Here is a 16,580-nt window from a genome sequence, read left to right as displayed (position 1 = left end):
GCATTGGTCCGACAACCCTGTAATAAATATACTTGATAGCTTAGGAGTGGCAATACAATAATTAACATATTTTGTGTTTATTACCAGCAGCTGTTCTTGCAGTATAGGAAAGGAGCCCAACCCTTTTCCCGTCAACATAACCCCCTCCTTAAATTCACCTATCCTGCCCCTGATCCCCTTGTGTTCATCTCATAGAGTTGTGAAGTGGAATACTAATCGCAATATCAAAATCCCTGCAAAGCAATTGTAAAATAGTTTAGCTCTGTAGAAAAAAGACAATATATACACTTACTATGTAACGTAGATGCTGGGAGTCGAGACGCAAGTGGTAAGTTTAATATAAGAGTTAACATGGAATGATACAACATAGGAGTAGTGTCTAGACAAGAACAAACAGAAACCAGACTGCCTGGAGAAGGAACATAAGGGAGTGTCAGATAAAGTGGAGGTTATGGAGTCCAGGTGTGCTTGATGATGAAGCGCAGGTGCGCGTAATGATGAAAGCCATCATTCCCAGGACCGGCGGTTAGTAAACCGGCAACGTTGAAGGACTTGACAATCTACTACCCCCCCCCCACTACCACCACCACCACCACATGAGGCCACAAGACGACGGTGGCCAAAGGGACAGCCCTGAGGACGTGGAGTGGGCTGGTCCAGGCGGCAAAGATGGAAATCACAAATGATGTTGGGATCCAGAATGTCCTCCACCGAAACCCAACACCGCTCCTCTGGGCCGTACCCTCCCAGTCTACCAGGTATTGAAGCCGACCCCCAAAACCTTGGGAGTCCAGTAGGGATCTGATGGTACAGGAAGGAGCACCCTCGACATTCCAGGGTGGATGTGGTGTGGGACAGCATCAGCGAGGGGACCAGGAACCACCCGCCTTAGAAGGGAGACATGAAAAGAAGGTGAGATATGGTAGTCACTGGGAAGCTGTAACCTATACGTCACCTCATTGACCCTACGGTGAACCTTGAGCGGCCCCACAAACCGGGGGCTCAGCTTCTTGCAGGGCAACCGGAGTGGGAGGTTCCTGGTAGAGAGCCAGCCGCGATCCCCAGGATGGAACACTGGAGTCTCACTGCGGTGGCGGTCTGCCTGCTCCTTATGATGGTGAACGGCGCGCTGGAGTCTCACGTGAGCCTCGCACAACACTTCTTCTGTGCGCCTGAACCCCTCATCAACCGCAGGAGTGTCGGTCTGGCCCAGGGTCCAAGGAGCCAGAGCTGGCTGAAACCCCAGAACGCTCTGGAAGGGTGTCAGCCCGGTGGAGGAGTGACGTAACGAATTCTGGGCATACTCCGCCCATGGAAGTAATTGGGCCCACTTTCCCTGCCGGTTCTGGCAGTAACTCCTCAGGAAACTCTCCAGCTCCTGGTTCATCCTCTCCGGAAAAACAGCTGGAATAGTGCCTCAGTGACCTGGACAGCAGTAGGGAGACTAGAGAGAGGAATAAAACGACAGGATTTAGAAAATTGTCAGAGAAGGGGAGATCAGTGACAAAGTCAATGGATAGATGAGACCAGGGATCCCGATGCATGGGAAGGGGAAGGACTTTCCCTGTTGGAGTGTGTCAAGGAGACTTAGTTTGGGCAAACACAGAACAGGAATTGACTTAGAGAGTAATATCCTGCGCCAAGGTGGGCCATCAATACTTCTCGGAGAGTGATTGTATAGTACGGGTGATCTCAGGATTTCCAGCAACGATAGCTATTCAAATTAAATCAATCAAATCAAATCAAATTTTATTTGTCACATACACATGGTTAGCAGATGTTAATGCGAGTGTAGCGAAATGCTTGTGCTTCCAGTTCCGACAATGCAGTAATAACCAACAAGTTATGTAACTAACAATTCCAAAACTAATATCTTATACACAGTGTAAGGGGATAAAGAATATGTACATAAAGATATGAATGAGTGATGGTGCAGAGCAGCATAGGCAAGATACAGTAGATGGTATTGAGTACAGTATATACATATGAGATGAGTATGTAAACAAAGTGGCTAGTGATACATGTATTACATAAGGATGCAGTAGATGATAGAGTACAGTATATACGTATACATATGAGATGAATAATGTAGGGTATGTAAACATTATATTAGGTAGCATTGTTTAAAGTGGCTAGTGATATATTTTACATCCTTTCCCATCAATTCCCATTATTGGTGGTGTAGGTGTCCTGGAGGGCAGGTAGTTTGCCCCCGGTGATACGTTGTGCAGACCTCACTACCCTTCTGGAGAGCCTTACGGTTGTGGGCGGAGCAGTTGCCGTACCAGGCGGTGATACAGCTTGTGAGTGTTTTTGGTGACAAGCCAAATTTCTTCAGCCTCCTGAGGTTGAAGAGGCGCTGCAGTGCCTTCTTCACGATGCTGTCTGTGTGAGTGGACCAATTTAGTTTGTCTGTGATGTGTATGCCGAGGAACTTAAAACTTACTACCCTCTCCACTACTGTTCCATCGATGTGGATAGGGGGGTGTTCCCTCTGCTGTTTCCTGAAGTCCACAATCATCTCCTTAGTTTTGTTGACGTTGAGTGTGAGGTTATTGTCCTGACACCACACTCCGAGGGCCCTCACCTCCTCCCTGTAGGCCGTCTCGTCGTTGTTGGTAATCAAGCCTACCACTTGTGCCAGGTCAACAGGCACTCCCTTATCCCTGTGGGAATGTAGATGCGCTCAGGAGGACAGGTAGTGGGAGCGGGTTCCTTCTCAAGAGACTGCCGACTGTCCACATTTACATCCCAGACCACAGTGGCTACAACATGAGAGGGAATGGGAAAACAGGTCCTCTGGCATTCGGGTGACCAGTCCGTGATCCTCATCCTTGACCCCACCTTGAGATGGTGGCATTATGGCGTTGGAGCCATGGGAGACTGAGGATGATCTTGTGAGCTGGTGCACTAGTGATGAAGAAGGGGATGTTTTCCTGATGACTGGACTCCATGGTGAGGTTGAAGGGTGTGGTGATGGTTCCGGATCCTAGTGGCCGATTGCCAAGGGCTTGCACCGGGAACAGAGAGGGGGTATGAGGGAATGTTCAGAGAGGAGGCAGGGTCTGATCATCCTGACGTAGTTGGAGTAGGCGCTCACCCCCATCTCTGCCCTCCTGTAGAAGATCAAAAATACCTCTGAACAGAGCCATGAACCCCTCATACAAAGCCAGCTCCTCCTCTCCTCTCTCCCAGATGGCCATAGCCCACTCCAACACCCACCCAGTCAGCAGAGAATTTTCTGTGGCAACCTTGGACCTCTCAATGGTGGTGGCTCCCATCTGATGAGCAAAATAGAGGGAGCAATGGAGTCGGAAGCGACGGCATTTAGATAGGGTTCAGTTATATTTATCCGGGAGGGACAAACGGGCATTGCTGACCTGAGGGGGCTGCTGAATGGACTGATGTGCTGGCTCGCTGGGTCGACTGGTGGAAGAGTATCCTCCGCTAGTGGAAGGCAACACCTCTCAGGCATTTTCGAGACGTTGTAGACTGCAAAGAACCTCTTCCATGGCCATCCCCAGTTGAGCCAGCTGGTCGTGGTGTTTACAAAGTAGGTATCTCTGTTCGTTGACCGTCTGGGAGATGTCCTGATTTCCTGCTGCTTCCATTTGGTGAGGCTGTATTCTGTAATGTAGACGCCGGGAGTCGAGAAGCAGGTGATAAGTTGAATATAACAGTAAACATGGAACGATACAACGTATTGCCCGGGCAAAGAACATAAGGGAGTGTCAGATAAAGGGGAGGTAATGAGTGGGGTCATGGAGTCCAGGTGTGCTTGATGATGAAGCGCAGGTGCGCATAATGATGACAGCCAGGCGAGCGTAATGATGATTCCCAGAACTGGCGGTTAGTAAACCGGCAACGTCAAATGCTTGAGGGGATGAGCAGGAGTAGACGTGACATACTAATTGATGTAGCTACACTGTACAGTGTCATCTTTCCCTCGATCCTGACTAGTCTCCCAGTCCCTGCCGCTGGAAAACATCCCCACAGAATGATGCTGCCACCACCATGCTTCACCGTAGGGATGTTATTAACCAGGTGATGAGTGGTGCCCGGTTTCCTCCAGACATGACGCTTGGCATTCAGGCCAAAGAGTTCAATCTTGGTTTCATCAGACCAGAGAATCTTGTTTCTCATGGTCTGAGAGTCCTTTAGGTGCCTTTTGGCAAAGTCCAAGCGGGCCATCATGTGCCTTTTACTGAGGACTTGCTTCCGTCTGGCCACTCTACAATAAAGGCCTGATTGGTGGAGTGCTGCGGAGATGGTTGTCCTTCTGGAAGGTTCTCCCATCTCCACAGACAAACTCTGGAGCTCTGTCAGAGTGACCATCGGGTTCTTCGTCTCCTCCCTGACCAAGGCTGTTCTCCCCCGATTGTTCAGTTTGGCAGGGCAGCCAGAGCTAGGAAGAGTCTTGGTGGTTCCAAACTTCTTCCATTTAAGAATGATTGAGGCCACTGTGTTCTTGGGGGACCTTCAAATCTGCAAAATTGGGGTACCCATCCCTAGATCTGTGCCTCAACACAATCCTGTCTCGGAGCACTTCGGACAATTTCTTTGACCTAATGGCTTTGTTTTTGCTCTGATATGCACTGCCAACTGTGGGACATTATATAGACAGATGTGTGCCTTTCCAAATCATCTCCATTCAATTGAATTTACCACAGGTGGACTCCAATCAACTTGTTGAAACATCTCAAGGATGATCAATGGAAACAGGACACACATGAGCTCATGTTTGAGTCTCAAGGGTCTGAATACGTATCTAAATAGGGTATATCTGTTTCTTATCTGTAAAAAAAATAAAAAAATAAAAATGTTTTTGCTTTGTTATTATGGGCTTTTATGTGTAGAAAGATGAGGAAAAAATGTATTTCAGCAATTTTAGAATAAGGCTGTAACATAATAATGTGGAAAAATTCAAGGGGTCTGAATAATTTCCAAACACACTCTATGTACCCTGAGTGACCCAGCCTTTGTTACCCTGGGTCCCAGCAGTGTTCAGAGTCTCTCTCAACAAGGGTGTCTTGGTGGATCCATTATACATCACACAAGGCTCCATTCTCTTCTGGAGAACTTGCGTGTGTCTGGACTGGGAAGTGGGTGACATGGCTGTGTCAATGAAGCAAAAGGCACTGCAGGGCTGTGGTTTGCGCACCCCTTCCTCGATCCCTCACTTTCTCCCTACTCCCTCCCTGTGTGTGTCCAGGCTGTGCTGTCTGGCTGGTTGATTTGAAGTGCACTGGGTTGATCTAACTCAGATGTGCAGTGATTCTCGATGGCCCTCGCATCTTGTGTAGAGATCTGTGCTTACACGAAGAGTTGCCTTTCTGAATGTTCTGCAAACTCCTCTGAATACTTTTCTAGAGGGACATGTTGGTTTTATTATAGGTTTAATAGACATGGTATTGTTTGTCATTTATCATGTATCAGGGTCCTCCAAGAAACTTGATGATTAATCTCAGGGTGTTTACTGTATGTGGCAGAGAATTTATATGAATAAAATATGAAATGGTTGTGGCTGTCTAAGAAAAGATACAGACGATGTTGCGGCTAAGAAAATAAATGTATGTTAAGGTAAAGGGGCAATCCAAAATTCCTCACAAGTAGAACTGCATACTTTCAGGTGAAGCAGTTCAATTGATAATCATACTGTTTAGTTAAGTCATAGCAGAAACATCTGAAACATTCCCTCGTCCAGACATGGCACTGTTGTGGTGTAGTACAGTGTTCACTACTATGAAAATTCCTTCCTGGTGTGGTATTATTCTCAAACAAGGCTGAAATTAAGAATACATTAATCTGGACCTTTAGACTATACGGTTCTGCAAAAATATGATTCTGGGATAATTGACTTTCAAGTTCCGGACCCTCATTGGTTTGAATGTTGTTAGGAATTTATATATATTTATATTTATTTTTTAACTGAACTACGTGAATTGGAGTATTTAGAGCATTGGTCACTAATCTTTTCTGAGTCAAGATCACTTTCACAGTCAAAAAGCAAACTGAGATCTACCACCCGGTTACATTTTTTTTAAACATGACTTAAAAAATGTAACATTAACTTAATAAAAACTGTTCTGTATGAATGACGTTTGGGCAGTAGGCCTAATACATTATCACAGCATGTTGCCCATATGCCCGGCCTGCCGATATTATTATTCTCAGACCATATTATATTTCAAAACTCAAAGCTTTGATAACAAAATAGATCAGTTGGTGTTGCACTTGTGAGGTACTGCTGAACATGAATGGAAATAATTCACTTTTTTATTTTACTGGACTGAAGGTACTTGTATCTGGCCAATGTTGAATGTTTATCATTTTAAGCTTGGAAAAGAGACCCTTAAACCCAGACTTGGGACCACACAACCACTCCACTGAATAGCACGCTAGTGATTGCTTTGCAATGCTTGCAGTTAGACACTGATTCCTTCCAAACCACTCATTGTTGAATTTGCGATTTCCAACTTGTTGTGTAATATTTATGTCCAATGGCCGATGAACACCGATAAGTTTTATCTATAATTTCTCTTCATTATTTGTGACTCAACACCTGGATTCGGTCTTATGTAGCAATATTTGAATTTCTGTGTCTTACATTGGATAAAAGTAGAGACTCAAGCTACAAAATAGTATATCAAACACTGCATTTGAGGAAACAATTGGAAAGTAATTCTGCTTTGAAAACTGATCAATTTGTAAACTCAGTTTTGGAGAAAACCGTCTTTCAATGTTTTGGTACAATTGGAGAGCCCTTCACTGTCTCCACTCATTCTGCATTGTTCACACCCTCTTAAGCCTTAGCCCCACCCATCTCTTTAAGGGCTGTTCCAACCGTTCTGTACAAACTTGCCAGCTATGTCCAGACATCTAAGAGAGAGAGAACAGCTCACTAAGCATTACATGCCCTGTGGTTTCGCGTTCAGAGCGCACACTGGACGCTCTGGCCAATAAGTAGGGTTGTTCCGAAAGCTCTGACCTCACAACTACAGTCAAGCACCCAAGCTAACATTACTTCCAGACACATAATGAGAGAATACCCCACTCTGACCATTTTACTCACCCAAACCGGCTGCGCGTGTGCGCCATCGTGCGCTCTCGTGCATAAATGTATTTTGTCCCCCTACACCAAAAGCGATCACAACACGCAGGTTAAAGTATCAGAACCAATTACATTAATTTGGGGACAGGTCGAAAAGCATTAAACATGTATGGCAATTTAGCTAGTTAGCTTGCATTTGCTAGCTAATTTGTCCTATTTAACTAGCTTGCTGTTGCTAGCTAATTTGTCCTGGGATATAAACATTGAGTTGTTACTTATTTATTTATTTTACCTCTGTTTATTAAGTTTTACACACACATACACAGACAAGACAACACAAAGCAATATAAATAATATACTCAACTAGAAAAAATACAAATAATAAATTTTAAAAAATAGCTTTAAATATACCATACTTTAGACAAGTTAAACACACCAAGCAGAAGGCTAAAAAGATTAAAGGGCAATCTATAGTACAGGGACAGAGCAAACACCTCACCATTGTTCCTGTAAACAGTCAAGGGATAGGGGTGGAGAAATGCAACCACTCACAGACAGTCATGGCCACAGACCGACCATCCACTGGACCAAAAATAAAAAGTTTACAATGCTTTAAAATAAAAAAATGAATAATGATAATTTTATGTAGGCGTGAATTTAAAAAAAAAATAGAAATAACTGGGAAAAACAAGCTCACACCTTAGTCTCTGCTCGGGCAAGATGAACAAGGCATCCGCAGGTCACTATCAATAAGCACATCAACCTTAATCCCCCAGAAAAAAATACAACAAAATGCTCATCCAACACTTAAATCACAGGGGGGTCAAATACAGACTTATTTTGGTTTTAATAAGAATGCCATCAGAGGATGGACTGTTTAAAGTAAGACTGGAATGGAGCCCAAGCCTCATTAAACAGTTTGGGGTTCCCACATGAATTTAATTAAAAAATGTCTAGTTTCAGAGAGCACAACACATCTCTCCCCCAATATTTATAAGATGGGGGAGCTGGCATCTTCCAGTTCTGTAGTATTAGCCGTCTAGCTAAAAGAGTTGTATAAGCAACAGTGTCCGACTGGATTCTTGACAGGGGGGTACCTATGGGCAGTACTCCAAAAAGGGCTGTAAGGGGAGACGGATCTATATCAATGTCATATATATCAGAGAAACATTTAAATATTAATTCCCAGAAACCTGACAGTTTATGACAGCCCCAAAACATATGCAACAGTGTAGCTGGTTCCATTTTACATCTGACACAGGTAGGATCAAAAATCAGAGAATATTCTTCCAAGTTTGGCCCCTGACCAGTGGATACGGTGAACCACCTTGAATTGAATGAGGCTGTGTCTAGTGCTAAAAGAGGACGAAGTGCACCCTGTGCAGCACAGATTCCCAGGTGTCTTCCCCAAGTTCCTCCCCCAAATCCTTTTCCCATCGAGTCTTTAAAGGCACCAAAGAAGGGTTCTGTAAGTCATAAATTATTCCATATACATCTGGAATTGCGCCCCTAGGAAGCTTGTTCAGCTCCAAGATGCTCTCTATAGCTGTATTCGCAGGCCTATGGGGAAATTCAGGTGTGTTAGCTCTGACAAAGTTCCTAGTCTGGAGATAGTGGAAAAAGTGGGATTGAGGGAGGTTGAACTTTTCCTGCAGCTGAGCAAAAGAGGCAAATGTATCATCAAAGAATAATTGGGCTAGTGAGGAGAGGCCTAGTGAGTGCCAGATGCCAAAAGCCCCATCATTCAAAGATGGAGGAAATCAAATGTTCTGATTGATTGGGCCTGATAAAGAAAAGCCTTGGAGGCTAAAGGCTAAACGGAACTGATTCCAAATTTTAAGAGACTGCTTTACAATTGGGTTGACACACATTTTGCCTAGGGACACTGGGAGAGACGAGCACAACACAGAAAAAAGTGCAGCAGGTTTACACGATTCAGTGGTCTAGGGCCAGTAGGATCAGTCTGCAGCCATTACAGAAGGGCTCTGAAATTTGCAGCCCAATAGTATGTCTGAAAATTTGGTAGAGCTAAACCCTCCAATGACCTAGGCTTCTGTAAATGTTTTCTACCAATCTGTGGTACCTTGCCATCCCAAATAAAATGCATGAATGTTTGATCCAGTGAAATAAAAAAAAGATTTTGGAATAAAAATGGGTAAACATTGAAATAAATATAAAAATTTGGGCAACACACTAATTTTAATGACATGAATCCTTCCGATAAGAGAAAGAGGAAGCGAATTCCAAAAAGATTGTTTCAAACTGTCTGCTAGAGCAACAAAGTTTTCCTGAAACAAATTTGAATATTTCCTTGTCACTTTAACTCCCAAGTAGGTGAATTGATCCCGGACAATCCTAAACTGAGAACTTGTAAAATAGCACTTTAAAGCAGCCTTGTTTACAGGAAAAAGCTCACTCTTGCCTAGATTCAGCTTGTACCCTGAGATTGATCCAAACTCTTTAAGAACAGATAAGGCACGTGGCAATGAGGTATCAGGGTTAGAGATAAACAAAAGGAGGTCGTCAGCATATAGTGAGACTTTCTGTTCTAAACCCGTCCTGATTATTTCTTGAATGGCATCATTAGAGCGTAGTGCAATGGCGAGAGGCTCGATTGCCAAAGGGGGAGAGTGGACAACTCTGTCTGATCCGCGGTGCAAGGGAAAATAGTCAGAGGACAAGTTGTTAGTCCGTACCGAAGCCATGGGGGAAAAATAAAGAATCTTTATCTACGCAATGAATTTGGCCAAAGCCAAATCTATAAAGGGCAGCTGTTAGGTACTCCCACTCAACGCTGTCAAACGTTTTTTCCGCATCAAGTGAGACCACCACCTCCGGGTCCTCCGACGCTGGGGAGTACAGTACATTCATAAGGCGCCTAATATTGACCACGCGCAATGAGACCGAGGCTTTCTGCCAGACCACCACTCAAAGAGCTATTATGAGCCCCTCCTTTATAGTAGAATCATACAACTAGAATCTAAAGACGGTGACATCTTGTGGAAGCCCTAGGAAGTGCATAAACATCCATATCTAAGCTGGACTTCAAATGGCACTGTTTTCAAAATCGAGGTCTCACTTCCTGTTTGGATTTCTTCTCAGAATTTTGTCTGTCATATGAGTTCTGTTATACTCACAGACATAATTCAAACAGTTTTAGAAACTTCAGAGTGTTTCCTACCCACCAGTAATAATAATATGCATATATTCCCATCTGGGAAAGAGTAGGAGGCAGTTTACTCTGGGCACACCTTTCATCCAAAAGTGAAAATGCTGCCCCCTAGCCCCAACAGGTTTTAAACTGCTCCATTCATTAACCAACTGTTTAAGAGCTACGTGATCTCTCTGCCCAACAGATTAAATTTAGGTTATATGTGTGCAGCGCGTGTGATTAAATAATCAACATAACTAAAGAACAGTTTCTTTTAGAAAAAAAAGTTACTGTATTTTTTTCACTGGCCCCAAGCACGCTACTGACTGCGATGATCCACTGGATTTGCATGATTTGAAACCGCATTAGCTCTTTAGCTATATCATACAGGCATTATCTCTAGGAGCTTTCAGGGAAGTTTACTCATCAGCGAACCACCAACACTCGCAAACAATAGTTAAGAGGACTCAAAGTCAAAGTGTATGCTTTGCTTTGTACAAAAACACAGTCATCCACGGCAGATGTAGGGTTAGACAGTTGCTCTGTACTGTACGTCCATCACCAAAATGGAAATTATAGCATGTTCTTCACAATTGTTCATTTGAAAATGATTCCAGGAGAGTAACATGTTTGGGATTACACCTCATATATGGACTAACCCTATTATATGTGGCTATGGAGGAAAATGATCTCTGCTGTGCAAACTGAATAATTAATTTATGTGCTCTGTTCTTCTTAAATACATGTCATCATGAATAAAAAAGGACATTGAATGACTAATAATGGGAACTAGAATACAATATCATACAGATACCATGTCATGTTGTCTAAAGTATAAGACCGAGCGTAGGCCAAACATGGCTCATAAGGTTTTGACTGCTTGCCTAAAAATGTGGATACAAATGATCGATCTATCGTTCTCTGAAGTCCTGAGTGCTAGAAATGAGCGAGTGCATGAAATCAAAGTAAATGACAATGTCAGAGGAATACTTGTATTTATTAGTCATAGCTAGCCGAGCTTGCTCTTATTATAGCTTCCGGAACAGGAGTCTTAGTTATTCTATTCAGGCACATTACCCCAGAAAGCATCAGAAAAAAAACATTTAAAAAATGTAACCTGAATGAGGTAGAAATTGGCTCATGCCAGGTGGGGATGCAGGTTTCGTCAGTGATTTGGAAAATATAAATATTGATTGTTTGTGTTTGATTCTTCATGAGTGGCTGTGTGTGGACTGATTTGCAGGAGCGTCCGCAGCGTGGAATAATCTTTTCTCGTCACCGTAGGTTTCTGTCCATACAGGTTAATTACTCAGCTTTCAAAGTTAGGCTCTCTGATTGTTTTGGTGACTTTTGTCATGTCTTGTTATGTCTGTTCCTGTCCTTTCTCTTCATTCTCTCTCTCTGCTGGTCTTTTTAGGTTACCTTCTCTGTCTCTCATTCCTCAGCTGTTCTACATCTGCCCTAACTAGCTCATTCTCTCTTTCCCCACCTGTTCTCTCTTCCCCTCTGATTAGGTCTCTATTTCTTTCTCTGTTCCTGCTACTTTCAGTGTCTGATTCTTGTTTGTGTTTTTTGATGCCAGAAGCATGCTGTCGTCTCGTTTGCTTCCACCTTGTCCTGTCCTGTCGGAGTCTGCATGCATGGCAGGTGCAACCTGCATTATACTACGTTCTTTGGTTCCATTGACTACGTTGGAAGAGGATTTATGCCATTCCTGTTTTTATTAAAGAACTCTGTTTTCTGTTAAAACCGCGTTTGGGTCTTCACTCAAGTTCCTAACAGAAGAATCAGACCAAGAATGGACCCAGCGGCTCCGGACCCTTTTCACTCCGCCGTCGAGATCCAGGGAGCGATGCTAGGCAGACACGAGGAGGAATTGTCTGCTGCTCAACATGCCGTTGAGACCCTGGCCGTCCAAGTCTCCGACCTCACAAGACGGGTTCACCAACTCCACCTCGATCCACCGCCCACTTCCAGGGTTTCCGAGTCTCCGGAGCCCAGGATCAACAACCCGCCGTGTTACTCTGGGGGAGCCCACTGAGTGCCGCTCATTCCTCACTCAGTGTGATGTGGTGTTCTCTCTCCAGCCCAACACTTACTCCAGGAGCGCAGCCCGCATCGCCTACGCCATTTTCTCCTTACCGGACGGGCGCGTGAGTGGGGCACGGCAGTCTGGGAGGCGAGGGCTGAGTGTATTAACCAGTATCAGGACTTTAAGGAGGAGATGATACGGGTTTTTGACCGTTCTGTTTTTGGCGAGGAGGCTTCCAGGGCCCTGTCTTCCCTATGTCAGGGGAATAGATCCATAACGGATTATTCTATTGAGTTTCGCACTCGCTGCCTCTAGTGACTGGAACGAGCCGGCTTTGCTCGCTCGTTTTCTGGAGGGTCTCCACGCCGAGGTTAAGGATGAGATCCTCTCCCGGGAGGTTCCTTCCAGTCTGGACTCCTTAATAGCTCTCGCTATTCGCATAGAGCGACGGTTTGATCTTCGTCGCCGAGCTCGTGGAAAGGAGCTCACGTTCTCCGTTGCTCCCCTCTCCACATCACTGCCACCTGCCGCATCACTGCCACCTCCCCGCCGGCTCGGATGCTGAGCCTATGCAGCTGGGGGTATTCGCATCTCGGCCAAGGAGAGGGAACGGAGAATCACCAATCGCCTCTGTCTCTACTGCGGCTCCGCTGGTCATTTTGTCACCTCATGTCCAGTAAAAGGCCAGAGCTCATCAGTAAGAGGAGGGCTACTGGTGAGCGTAACCACTCAGGCCTCTCCTTCTGGATCACGCACTACCTTTCCGGTCCATCTCCGCTGGCCCGGTTCATCTGCTTCCTGCAGTGCCTTGATAGACTCTGGGGCGGAGGGCTGTTTTATGGACGAGACCTGGGCTCGGGAACATGACATTCCTCTCAGACAGTTAGGGGAGCCCAGGGCCTTGTTCGCTTTAGATGGTAGTTCTCTCCCCAAGATTCAGCGTGAGACGCTGCCTTTAACCCTCACTGTCTCTGGTAATCATAGCGAAACCATTTCTTTTTTAATTTTTCGTTCACCTTTTACACCTGTTGTTTTGGGTCATCCCTGGCTAGTGCGCCATAACCCTTCTATTAATTGGTCTAGTAATACTATCCTATCCTGGAATGTTTCTTGTCATGTAACCTGTTTAATGTCTGCTATCCCTCCTGTTTCCTCTGTCTCTTCTTCACAGGAGGAGCCTGGCGATTTGACAGGGGTGCCGGAGGAGTATCACGATCTGCGCACGGTGTTCAGTCGTTCCAAGGCCACTTCTCTCCCTCCACACCGGTCGTATGACTGTAGTATTGATCTCCTTCCGGGAACTACTCCCCCCCGGGTAGATTATACTCTCTGTCGGCTCCCGAACGTAAGGCTCTCGAGGATTATTTGTCGGTTTCGCCGACGCCGGTACCATAGTCTCCTCCTCCTCCCCCGCCGGCGCGGGGTTCTTTTGTTCAGAAGAAGGACGGGTCCCTGCGCCCATGCGTGATTATCGAGGGCTGAATGACATAACAGTTAAGAATCGTTATCCGCTTCCTCTTATGTCTTCAGCCTTCGAGATCCTGCAGGGAGCCAAGTTTTTCACCAAATTGGACCTTCGTAACGCCTACCATCTCGTGCGCATCAGGGAGGGGGACGAGTGGAAGACGGCGTTTAACACTCCGTTAGGGCACTTTGAATACCGGGTTCTTCCTTTCGGCCTCGTTAACGCTCCAGCTGTCTTTCAGGCACTCAGTTAACGACGTCCTGAGAGACATGCTGAACATTTTGTTTTCGTTTACATGGATGATATCCTGATTTTTTCACCGTCTCTCTCGATTCATGTTCAGCACGTGCGACGCGTCCCTCCAGCGCCTTTTGGAGAACTGTCTTTATGTGAAGGCTGAGAAGTGCACTTTTCATGCCGCCTCTGTCCCTTTCTCGGTTCCGTTATTTCCGCTGAGGGCATTAAGATGGATCCCGCTAAGGTCCAGGCTGTCATTGATTGGCCCGTTCCTAAGTCACGCGTCGAGCTGCAGCGCTTTCTGGGCTTCGCTAATTTCTACCGTCATTTCATCCGTAATTTCGGTCAGGAGGCAGCTCCTCTCACAGCCCTTACTTCTGTTAAGACGTGCTTTGTGGTCCGTTTCCGCCCAGGGAGCTTTTGATCTTCTTAAGAATCGTTTTACATCCGCACCTATTCTTGTTACACCTGACATCTCTAGACAGTTTGTTGTTGAGGTTGACGCGTCAGAGGTGGGCGGGAGCCATTCTTTCTCAGCGCTCTCTCTCTGACGGCAAGGTCCATCCTTGCGCGTTTTTCTCTCATCGCTTATCGCCGTCAGAACGTAACTATGATGTTGGTAATCGCGAACTGCTCGCCATCCGCTTAGCCCTAGGCGAATGGCGACAGTGGTTGGAGGGGGCGACTTCCTTTTGTCGTTTGGACTGACCATAGGAACCTTGAGTACATCCGTTCAGCCAAACGACTTAATGCGTCAGGCTCGTTGGGCTCTGTTTTTCGCTCGTTTCGAGTTTGTTATTTCTTATCGTCCGGGCTCAAAGAACACCAAGCCTGATGCTTTATCTCGTCTCTTCAGTTCTTCTGAGGTCTCCACCGACCCCGATGGGATTCTCCCTGAGGGGCGTGTTGTCGGGTTGACTGTCTGGGGAATTGAGAGGCAGGTAAAGCAAGCACTCGCTCACACTCCGTCGCCGCGAGCTTGTCCTAGGAACCTTCTGTTCGTTCCCGTTCCTACTCGTCCGGCCGTTCTTCAGTGGGCCCACTCTGCCAAGTTAGCCGGCCACCCCGGCCTTCGGGTACGCTCGCTTCCATTCGCCAGCGTTTCTGGTGGCCCACTCGGGAACGTGACGCGCGTCGATTTGTCGCGTTGTTCGGTCTGCGCGCAGACTAAATCTGGGAACTCTCCTCCTGCCGGCCGTCTCCAGACCGCTTCCCATTCCCTCTCGACCGTGGTCTCACATCGCTTTAGATTTTATCACCGGACTGCCTTCATCAGCGGGGAAGACAGTTATTCTTACGGTTGTCGATAGATTCTCTAAGGCGGCTCATTTCATTCCTCTCGATAAGCTCCCTTCTGCTAAGGAGACGGCTCAGATCATTATCGAGAATGTTTTCCGAATTCATGGCCTTCCGTCTGACGTCGTTTCCTACAGAGACCCGCAGTTCACGTCTCAATTTTGGAGGGAGTTTTGCCGTTTGATTGGGGCTTCCGTCAGTCTCTCGTCCGGCTTTCATCCCCAGTCTAACGGCCGCCGAACGGGCCAATCAGACTGTTGGTCGATTTTACGCAGTCTTTCTTTTCGTAACCCTGCGTCTTGGTCAGAACAGCTCCCCCTGGGCAGAGTACGCCACAACTCCGCTTCCCTCGTCTGCTACCGGTCTATCCCCTTTTCAGTGTAGCCTCGGGTACCAGCCTCCGCTGTTCTCATCTCAGCTCGCCGAGTCCTGCGTCCCTCCGCTCAGGCTTTTGTCCAGCGTTGCGAGCGCACCTGGAAGGGGGTCAGGTCGGCACTTTGCCGTAATAGGGCGCAGACTGTGAGGGCCGCTAATAAGCGTAGGGACCAAGAGTCCTAGATATTGTTGCGGTCAGAGAGTATGGCTCTCCACTCTGAACCTTCCCTTAAGACAGCTTCTCGCAAGTTGGCCCCGCGGTTCATTGGTCCGTTCCGTATTTCCCAGGTCATTAATCCTGTCGCAGTGCGACTTCTTCTCCCGCGCTATCTTCGTCGCGTTCACCCGGTCTTCCATGTCTCCTGTGTTAAGCCCGTTCTTCGCGCCCCCGCCGTCCCTCCCCCCCATCCTTGTCGAGGGCGCACCCATCTACAGGGTTCGTAAGATTTTGGACATGCGCCCTCGGGGCCGTGGTCATCAGTACCTAGTGGATTGGGAGGGCACGGTCCTGAGGAGAGGAGTTGGGTTCCCTCTCGGGACGTGCTGGACCGTTCGCTGATCGATGATTTCCTCCGTTGCCGCCAGGTTTCCTCTCGAGTGCGCCAGGAGGCGCTCGGTGAGTGGGGGGGTACTGTCATGTCTTGTTATGTCTGTTCCTGTCCTTTCTCTTCATTCTCTCTCTCTGCTGGTCTTTTTAGGTTACCTTCTCTGTCTCTCATTCCTCAGCTGTTCTACATCTGCCCTAACTAGCTCATTCTCTCTTTCCCCACCTGTTCTCTCTTCCCCCTCTGATTAGGTCTCTATTTCTTTCTCTGTTCCTGCTACTTTCAGTGTCTGATTCTTGTTTGTGTTTTTTGATGCCAGAAGCAAGCTGTCGTCTCGTTTGCTTCCACCTTGTCCTGTCCTGTCGGAGTCTGCATGCATGGCAGGTGCAACCTGCATTATACTACGTTCTTTGGTTCCATTGACTACG

At 46.5% G+C, this 16,580-nt stretch overlaps 1 protein-coding gene across 1 annotated transcript in view; it reads left to right on the top strand.

Moving 5' to 3' along the window:
* The window catches only part of LOC135525931 (kinase suppressor of Ras 2-like), an 86,789-nt gene that overhangs the window by 52,735 nt on the left and 17,474 nt on the right, over positions 1-16,580 (top strand). The window lies entirely within an intron of this gene.

This window comes from Oncorhynchus masou, chromosome 1 (genome assembly GCF_036934945.1).
Source record: "Oncorhynchus masou masou isolate Uvic2021 chromosome 1, UVic_Omas_1.1, whole genome shotgun sequence".
In the NCBI taxonomy this organism is placed as follows: domain Eukaryota; kingdom Metazoa; phylum Chordata; class Actinopteri; order Salmoniformes; family Salmonidae; genus Oncorhynchus; species Oncorhynchus masou.
The sequence above is the reverse complement of the archived record's forward strand: the minus strand, read 5'-3'. Positions and strand labels throughout refer to the sequence as shown.